At 31.6% G+C, this 10,729-nt stretch overlaps 1 non-coding gene across 1 annotated transcript; it reads right to left on the bottom strand.

The window, feature by feature from the left end:
• Window positions 1-324: 324 nt before the first annotated feature.
• Window positions 325-453, bottom strand: LOC141570272 (small nucleolar RNA SNORA31). The gene has a single exon (XR_012494277.1). It is a non-coding gene; the product is annotated as a small nucleolar RNA SNORA31 (small nucleolar RNA).
• Window positions 454-10,729: the final 10,276 nt, after the last annotated feature.

The following is a 10,729-nucleotide window of genomic DNA, read 5'->3' as shown; positions in this document are numbered from 1 at the left end:
CTTTGTTGCTTTGACATCAATTTCTAGCTTGTTTATCCTGTGGCTAAAGAACATGCTATAAATTATTTCAATTTTTAAAAATTTATTAAGGCTTTTCTGGCCCAGAATATGGTCATTTTTGGTACATAATACATGCATACTTGGAAAAGACTATGTTTTCGTCGTGATTTTGTACAGTGCATTGTGTTCATATTTTCTGTATCTTTATTGAATTTTGTGTTTTTATGTAAACTCAAATTTTAGACTCCTTTTTGGAATAAAACAGGCTGTTTACTGTTTACAGGTTGTATCTGAGCTGTAAAAATTGATGTTCTTGTAATTCCGATATTCCTTCCCCCATTCAATCCTGGCTGCCACACTCAGAAAGCAAACGCAAAAATATCTTTTTTGTGCATCTTTAGGGAAAACCTAGCAACAAACAGTAATTGCTCCAGGTCTATCAAATAGATGCATTTGAATTTGTTTCTTCTTATTCTGTCAGCTTTTGAGAGAGATATCTTAATATCACATTATAATTGTGAATTTATAATACTTCTCCTTTAGGTCTGTAAATTTTTAATTTTTATTACTTAAAGTTACCTGTTGGGTATATACAGATGTATAATTGTGTTATCTTCACTGTGGATTGAATCCATAATTATTATGAAATATTTATATTTATTTTTAGGTTTGCCTTAGTTTTCTATGACAGATATTACTATGGCTACAGAAACTATCTTTGGTTAGTGTTTGCAGAGTTAACATTTTCCCCCAACATGTTATTATATTTAGGATACGTTTCTTATAAGAAGCTTATATTAAATTTGGGTTTTGTAACCAGTCTGTCAGTCTTAGTCTTCAAATTGGATTGCATAGCCCATGTACACTTGATGAATTACAACTCTATTTGTGTTTAAAACTACAACTTAAAATTTTTTCCATATTTGCACCTCCCTCTCATTTTATTTTCCTCTTTGTTTTACTTTTTCTTCTGTTTTATTAACTGATAAGTGTCTTTATTATTTAATTTTTCCCTCTATTAACTATTTCATGCTACATTACTTTCCTATTCCTTTAATGGTTGCCTTATAACTTACAATATGAATATTTTACTTAATAAAATCTTACGGAAATTATTGCCTGACAACTTTCAAGAAAATTCTAGAGTTTTAGACCATATTAACTCCATTTACCTTTTCATATCTTTGTACTATTATAATGCAGTTTAATTTTATGCATATTTTCTAGTTTTATTGAGAAATAACTGAAATACAACACTATGTAAGTTTAAGGTGTACAGCGTGATGGTTTGATTTACATATATTGTGAAATGATTACCACCATAGGTTTAGTTAACATCCATTACCGCATGTAGATATAATAAAAAGAAAATAAAACATCTCTCTTTGTGATAAGAACTCTTGGGATCTCATATTTTCTTGACAACTTTTCTATATACCATACATCAGTGTTAGCTATAGTCATCATGTTGTACATTACATCCCTAGTACTTATTTACATTATAATTAGAACTTTGTACTTTTTGACCTCCTTCCTCCAATTCTCCTTCCTTCCACCCCCTGGCTTCTGTAACCACAAATCTGATCTCTGTTTCTATGACTTTAGTGTATTTTGTTATGTTTTAGATTCCACATGTAAGTGAGATCATATAGTATTTGTCTTTCTCTGTCTGATTCATTTCACTAAGCATAATTCCTTCATGGTCCATTCATGTTGTTGCAAATGGTAGGATTTCCTTGTTTTTTTATGACTGGATAGTATACCACAACTTCTTTATCCATTCATCTGTCAATGGATACTTACTTTGTGTCTATGTCTTGGGTACTGTAAATAATATTGTAATGAACATGGAAGTACAGATATCTTTTCAAGTTAGTGATTTGTTTTGCTTTTTGGATAAATATGCAGAAGTGAAATTGCTGGGTCACATGGTCATTCATATTCAATATTTTGAGAACCTCTATACTGGTTTCCATATTGGCTGTACCAATTTACAGTTCACCAGCTGCAGAAGGTTCCCTTTTCTTCCACATTCATGTCAGCATTTGCTGTCTGCTGGCTTTTTGATTATGGCTATTCTTACAAGAGTAAGGTGATAACTCATAGTGGTTTTCATTTGCATTATCCTAATGAAGAGTGATGTTGAGCATCTTTTCCTGTACCTGTTGGTTATTTGTATGTCTTCTTTAGAAAAATATCTGTTCAGGTCCTTTGGCCATTTTTAATTGGATTATTATTAATATCTTGCTATTGAGTTGTATGATTTCTTTGTATATTTTTATCAGATATGTGGTTTGCAAATATTATTTCCTATTCTATAGTTCTCTTTTCATTTTGTTGATAGCTGTGTTTTGCTGTGCCACACATATTTTAAACACCCAAGATAATGTCCATTGTTTTGTATGAGCATAGGTACTAAACTTATGGACCTTGGGTTCAGAGAGGATTTTATAAATTTGATCTCAAAGGGAAGGGAAGTAAAAGAAAAACTAAATGAATGGAACTATATCAGACTAAAAAGCTTATACACAGCAAAAGAAACCATCAACAAAACAAAGAAGATATTTGCAAACAACACCTCCAATAAGCGACTAATATCCAAAACATAGAAAGAACTCATACAACTCAACAACAACAAAACAAACAAACAATCTAATTTAAAAATGGGCAGAGGACTTGAACGGACACTTCTCCCAAGAATACCTACGATGGGCCAACAGATATATGTAAAGATGTTCAACTTCATTACGGTAGCTGTTAGGGAAATGCAAGTCAAAACCACAATGAGATACCACCTCATACCTGTTAGAATGGCTATTATCAACAAGAAAAGTAAGAACAAGTGTTTAAGAGGTTGTGGAGAAAAAGGAACCCTCATACACTACTGGTGGGATGTAAACTGGTACAGCCACTATGGAAAACAATATGGACATTTGTCAAAAAATTAATAGAATTACCATACGAACCAGCAATCCCTCTTCTAGGTATCTGTCCCAAAAATCTGAAAATATGATTAAACATATGCCATGTTTCCCTGAAAATAAGACCTACCCCAAAAATAAGCTCCAGTTAAGACCGTCAGCCAGGCAGACGCATTTAGTTCGTTATGATGATGTTCCAGAAGAAGATGACATGACTGTATTAGAATAAATGTAGATTGTTGTACATGAAAAAAACAAGACATCCTTTGAAAATATGTCCTAATGTATCTTTTGGAGCAAAAATAAATATAAGATCCGGCCTTACTTTCGGGGAAATATGGTGTGTACCCCTAGGTTCATTGCAGCATTATTCACAGTAGTCAAGACATGGAAATAACCAAAGTGTCCTTTGATAGATGATCAAATAAAGAAGATGTGGTACATATACAATGGACTATTACTCAGCCATAAGAAAAGATGAAATAGTGTCATTTGCAACAACATGGATGGATCTTGAGATTATCATGCCAAGCAAAATAAGTTAGACAGAAAAAGCTGGGAACTATATGAGTTCATTCATATGTGGGATATAAAACTAAAAGCAACAAATGAATAAGAGAAACAAACAAAAACTCATAGACACAAACAACTTAGTGGTTACCAGAGGTAAGGGAGGAGGTAGGAGACGAAAAGGGGATCAAATATATGGTGATGGAAGAACTGACTCTGGGTGGTGAACACTCAATGCAATATATAGTAGATGATGTATTATAGAAATGTACACTTGAAACCTATATTATTTACTGTCACTCCAATAAATTTAATAAAGATAAAAATATTAAAATAATCATTTATATTTACATGCATTTTCCCTTTTTCGGGGTTCTTCATTAATTGTTACATTTCTGTCTGGTATCATCTTACTTCTAACTGAAACTCTCTTACAATTTATTTTATTGTAGGTCAGCTGGTGAATGGTTGTCTAACTTATGTTTGTTTAAAAATGTGATCATTATTGAAGGGATTCTTTTTCTTTGGTTATAAAATTCAAAGCTAGGAATTTTTCTCTCAGCACTTTAAAGATATCATTCTATGTTTTTCTCTGGCATCTATATAATTTATTGGAAAATCCAGCTTAAATCTTTTAATTGTTCTCTAAAGTTAATGTGGATTTTTATTTTATGACTTTAATATATCTTTTTATCTTTGATTTTCGCAGTTTGACTAATGTTCTATATGGGGTTTTCTTTACATTTATACTTCTTGAGGCTTACAGAGCTTCTTGAATCTGCGGGTTGATGTTTTTAATCAGCACTGGAAAATACTGGCCATTATATCTTCAAAAAATGCTGAGCCATATTCTCTCTTTTCTCTTTTAGGACTTTACTTACATAATTTTAAAGATGTTTTCCTGTGCCTCACATGTGTCTTATGCATATGTCCTTTCCTTTTATTTTTCTTTCTGTGCCTGAGTTTGTATATTTTCTACTAACCTGTCTTCCAGTTTGCTAATCTTATTCTTCATACATGTTTTTGATGAAGTGGTTTTTTTCCAAAGCCTTTGACTATTTTTAATGGGGTTAGTTGTTTTCTCATTATTGAGTTTAGGGAATTCTTTTTACATGCTAGAAAGAAGATCTTTATAAAAAATGTGTTTTAAAAATAGTTTTTTTTTTCCTTTTCTGGCTTATCTTTTCATTCTTTAACAATGGCTTTCAAAGAAAAAAATTCTTTTTTTATTGAGGTATAATTGAGACACAGTGTATTAGTTTCAGGTGTATAATATAATGATTTGATATTTGTATATATTTTGAAATGATCACACAGTCAATCTAGTTAAATCTGTCATCATACATAGTTACAGAATTTTTTCTTGTAATGAGTACTTTTAATATTTTCTCTCTTAGCAACCTTCAGTATACAATGCTCTGTTATTAACTATGGTTGCCATGCTGCACATTATATCCCCATAACTTATTTCCTTATAGCTGGAAGTTTGTACCTTTTGACCCTCTTCACCCATTTTGCCTATGCCCCCAATATCTGGAAACCACTAGTCTGTTTTCTGTATGTATGAGTTTGACTTTTATTCTTAATTTGATGAAAGCCAATTTACCATTTTTTCTTATATGTATTATGTTTTGGTATCATATCCAAGAAATCTTTATCAAACCCAAGGTCACAAAGCTTTATTCCTTTCTTTTCTTCTATGGGTTTTATAATTTTACATTTTATGTTCCAGTTTAAGATCTATTTTTGAGTTAATTTTTGTATATGCTGCAGAATATGAATCAAGGTTTACTTTTATCCATATGGATATCCAGTTGTTTCAGTATCATTACACTAAATATTCTTCTCCATTGAATTGCCATTTCCCTTTTGTTGAAAGTCAATTGACTATATATGTGTGATTCAATTCTGCTGATGTACATGTCTGTTCTTTCATCAATACCACAATGTCTTGATTTCTGTATCTTTATGGTTTAAGTCTTGGAATCAGGTATTTGGAGATTCTCTAATGTCTCCCTGTTATCAATTTCTAATTGAATTTGTTATGGTTAAAAAAATACTTTGCAGGATTTCTATTATTTTAATTTTTCTCTATTTTCTTTCATAGTCTAGAATTCCTTGGTTAAAGTTCCATATGCGCTTGAAAAGAATGTTTATTCTGTTGTTATTGAGTAGAGTGTCCTATAAATGTCATTTAGATCAAATTAGTTCATTGTATCATTGACATTTATATCTTCGTTGATTTTCTGCCTTCTTGCTTTATAAACAAACGTAAATTCTCCCATTATAATTGTGACCTTTTCTATTTCTCTTATTATTTTTAAGTGTTTACCTCATGTATTTTTAAGCACTGCTGTTAGGTGCATACACATGTTGGATTATTACATCTTCTTGGTACATTGGTCCATTACTATTAAATAACATTATTTTTTATCCCTCAAAGTATTCCTTTTTATGAAAAGAACTCTTTCTGATAACAGTATAGTTACTTTAGTTTTATTTTAGTTATTGTTTGGTTCATTTTATACCTTCCTTTGTCTTTTTACATGTCTACATTTTTATAGCGGGTACTTGTAGATAGTATACATTTGAGTCTTTTAATTTAATTTAAATTATAAATTATGTATAAATTATAGTGGGTTTCTTGTTTATAGTATGAAGTTGGATCATTTATTTTTTATCCAATTGGAGAATCTTTGTCTTTAATGGATATACTTATAATATTTATATTGAATATAATTATTAATATTGTTAATAAAAATGGATCATTTTTCTAGTTATTTTCTATTTGTTTCATCTGTTCCTTGATATTTTCTTCCTGTTTTTCTGCCTTCAATTGGACAGAGTTCTTTATGATTTCACTTTTATCTTTACTATTAGTGTATCATTTATAGCTTCCTAAAAAGACATTCATCATTTCCCTAGAGTTTCTATATACACCTTTAATCACAGTGTACCTTCAATGATATACAATTTACTGTGTAGTTTAATGACCTTAAAATAGTGCATTCCTAGTGACTGACTTCTACCTTTTGTTCTGTTGCTGCCATATAGATTTTTAAGATTGCTATATGCAATACACAGAATACTAACACACAGTACATTACTACTATTTTTGTTTTTGACAATTTTCTATTAGAGAAATTTAAATATGAAAATAAGATATATATATATATATTTTTTTTTTTTTCCCATGCCATTTCCAGGGCTCTTCATTTCTTTTTGTAGATCTTAGTTTCTGTCTGCTATCATATTTCTTCTGCCTGAAGTAATTTATTTAACATTTCTTGTAGCACATGTATTCTGGTTGTAAATTCTCTCAGTTTTGAGTTCTCTAAGGACTCCTTTATTTCCCTTCCATCATTGAGAGATATTTTCATTGGGTATGTAAATTGAGGTTGACTTTTTTTGTTTTACATTTCAACTTTAAAGATCTTAATAAACTGTTTCTTACCTTTTATTGTTTCTAATGTTAAGTCTGATGTAATTCTTAACATTGTTTCTCTGGTTGTAGTATGACTTTTTTCCAGATGCTTTCAAGACTTTGTCTTTGGTTTTCAGCAGTTTGGTTGTCTGGGTACTTTCCTTTGGTATTTGTCCTGGTTGGTTTCCTCTGAACTTTTTGGAATTATGTTTTGGTATTTTTCATTAATTCTGAAAACTCTCAGCCATTATTTCTTTAAATGTTTTTCCCCCATTCTCTCTTTTCCTTCTGAGATTCCAGTGACACATATGTTACACTGTTTGATATTGTCCCACAGATATTGGATGCTCTACTTAGTTTTTTTTTATTATTATTATTATTCTTTTGTTCTATGTGCTTTGTTTGGGTAAATTCTTTTGATCTAGTTTCAATTCATGAATTCTTTTCTCACCTGTATCAAAGTTTTGGGGTTTTTTTTATGAGACCATCAGAGGTCTTTTCTCATTCCTGTTATTGTGTATTTCTACATTTCTATTTAATTTTTTCATATAGTTTTCCTCCCTCTGTAGAAACCCTCCATCTGGTCACATATGTTGTCTACCTTTTCCATTATTAATCTTATTTACACATTAATTATACTTATTTTAAATTCCTTGTGTACCAGTGCTAACATCTGGGTCATACTGGAGTCTGGTTCTGTTGATTTCCTTGACATTGTATTACTTTTTGCTTCCCTCTTTATGTTTCTCATAATTCTTGTGTGAGGGCTAGACATCTTGTATTGCACAGTTGTAGCTGAGGTAAATAGTATTTTTGCCTGGAAATGGGTATTCATCTTCATTTGGTGTGGAGGTTGAATCAATGTTGCCATGACTTGACCTGGCTTTGGGTTGTCTTTTTGCTGTAGTCATCCTTAGTATACCCCAGGATTCAAATTCCTCTAGTGACACTGTGCTTAGGGTGAAAATGACTGCATTTTTTGAATATTTTTATTAATGTTTCTGTTCCACAATCAGACTTAGGCGTTCCCTGTGACTTTGACTTTCTAATGCATTCAGGAAACGTTAAGATTTCATAAACTAGGTCATATGGTAATTCTATTCTTAATTTTTTGAGGAACCTCCACACTGCCTTCCATAGTGGCTGCACCAATCTACGTTCCCACCAACAGTGTATGAGGGTTCCTTTTTCTCCACAGCCTCTCCAACACTTGTTATTATTTGTCTTGTTGATGATAGTCATTCTAACTAGTGGGAGGTGATAGGTCATTGTGGTTTTCATTTGCATTTCTCTGATGATTAGTGATGTTGAGCATTTTTTTCATATGTCTATTTGCCATTTGTACGTCCTCTTTGGAGAAATGTCTATTTAGGTCCTCTGCCCATTTTTTAATTGGATTTTTTGTTTTTTTGTTGTTGAGTTGTATGAGTTTTTTATATATTTTGGATATTAACCCCTTATCAGAAGCACTGTTTGCAAAAATCTTCTCCCATTCGGTTGGTTGCCTTTTTATTTTGCTGATGATTTCTTTTGCTGTGCAGAAGCTTTTAAGTTTGATATAGTCCCATTCATTTATTTCAGCTTTTACTTCCCTTGCCTTTGAAGTCAAATTCATAAAATCCTCTTTGAACCCAAGGTCCATAAGTTTAGTACTTATGCTTTCTTCTATGCAGTTTATTGTTTCAGGTCTTATGTTTAGGCCTTTGATCCATTTTGAGTTAACTTTGGTACATGGTGACAGATAGCAGTCTAGTTTTATTCTTTTGCATGTGGCTTTCCATATTACCCAGCAATCCCTCTCCAGGGTATCTACCCAAAAGATCTGAAAACATTTATCTGTAAAGATATATGTGCTCCGGTGTTCATTGCAGCTTTATTTACAGTGGCCAAGACATAGAAACAACCAAAGTGTCCTTTAATAGGTAATTGAATAAAGAAGATGTGGTACATATACACAAAGGAATACTATTCTGCCATAAGAAAAAAAAAAGAAAGGAAAGATGAAATAATTACAATTTGCGACAACATGGATGGATCTTGAGATTATTATGCTAAGTGAAATAAGTCAGACAGAAAAAGTCAAGAACCATATGATTTCACTGATATGTGTGATATAAAACTGAAAACAACAAAGGAAAAAGACAAATGAAGAAACAAAAACTCACAGACACAGACAATAGTTTAGTGGTTAGCAGAGGGTATGGGGGGAGGGGTGATAGATAAGGGTAAGGGGGATCAAATATATGGTAATGGAAGGAGAACTGACTGGGTGGTGAACACACAATGTGATATATAGATGATGTAATACAGAATTGTACACCTGAAACCTATGTAATTTTACTAACAATCGTCACCCCAATAAATTTTAATGAAAGAAAAAAAAAGATTTCATAAACTAGCCATCTTTTTGTTGTTGTTGTATGGGTAGCAGCAATATTCTTTCCAACTTCATCTTAAGAAGAATCTCTGAATATTTGATTTTAAGTTTCTCTCAGACTACAGTATTCTGACACAATGTTAAGAACAAAAAATATCTGGAAGAGAAGGTACAGAACACTTTAAGAAAGATTGGAAAACGGATTTATAGGATGACTTTTGCGCATTTTTTTCTGGGTGGCCATAATTTTAACATATGCAACCACAATTTACTAGTATCTGGTAATAAAATTCAGCTGTTAACTAAAATTAATACTAATGGCTAACATTTATCAAGTGTTTAAAATGTACAAGGCACAATGGAATGTGTTTCAGATCTCTCATATCATTTAATTATCTTACCACTACTATAAGATAGAAACTGATATGATTATGGTGTCCACCTTATTCTAGGGGAAACTGAGGTTCAGAAAGCAAGTGACCTGCCCAATATCACACCACTAGAAAGTGTTCTGTCAAGTTCCAGAAACCCCAGTCTTGAGCACTATGCTATACTCTTTCCTTTTGGTGTTACTTTGTTTTTGTTTTTTCTCTTGGAGAAAGTGCTCTCCTTCCCTGTTTTTCTATGCTCCTTTTTATTCTTTTCTTTTCTTTTTTTTTTTTTTTTTTGACATTTTTAAACAGCAAATTCTTAAGAGTTTAGCAAAGTATCCTATTACTAGTTTTAAATTTATTTTTCTGTTACAAAAGATTGATGAGTCGTCTACCTTTTAAACCTTGTGTATTATTTACTATATAGTATAAAGTTGGTAAAAGTTTTGAGAATGGGATAGAGAAAAATTCTCTATTTTTATTCTGGAACTACCATGTTTATCTCTCAGTTTTAGGACAGTTGGTCTGCTCATAAATTCCATCACTCTCTTGCTGCTATTTCTGTCTAGCAAATTATTTCTTTATTCACGAGGCAATAAAAGGTCACTGGAAAGAAGAATATAATATTCACTCTCATAAAATAAAGTTAAACAGTATTTAGCATTTATATCTTTCCAGTGTAGTAAACAAAATATGGTTTATTTGACTCAATGAAGACCTATGATACCAAAAAAGATAAATCTAATGATTTGTTTGAACACGGGAAGATAAATCTTGCACAGCATGCCCTCAACGATGACATGTTACCATCGTCCTAGTTCTCTGTAAAATTAGATAGAAAGGCAAAGCAGCCTTGGTTTCTTGTTCCAAGCCATCCAGATCCTAGTCCAGGGCTACAGTCTAAGGAAATCAACTGAATAAATGCAATTTATTTTGTTTGTTTGTTTGTTTACTTGCTTTACTTTTGTGCTACTTATTGAAATAAGATTGACACATGTTCTATATTTCCAAGAAAGCATAGGAAAAGAAAAGGCCAATTGTACTTTTTTACAAAGTTTCCTTTAATTTCAGTGAGTGTCTGAGAAAATGTGGAAATTTCTGACCTTTCTTCACAGATGTCAGGAGA

This window comes from Rhinolophus sinicus, linkage group LG02, assembly GCF_036562045.2.
Source record: "Rhinolophus sinicus isolate RSC01 linkage group LG02, ASM3656204v1, whole genome shotgun sequence".
Classification (NCBI taxonomy): Eukaryota; Metazoa; Chordata; class Mammalia; order Chiroptera; family Rhinolophidae; genus Rhinolophus; species Rhinolophus sinicus.
This window is presented reverse-complemented; position numbering and strand designations above follow the sequence as displayed.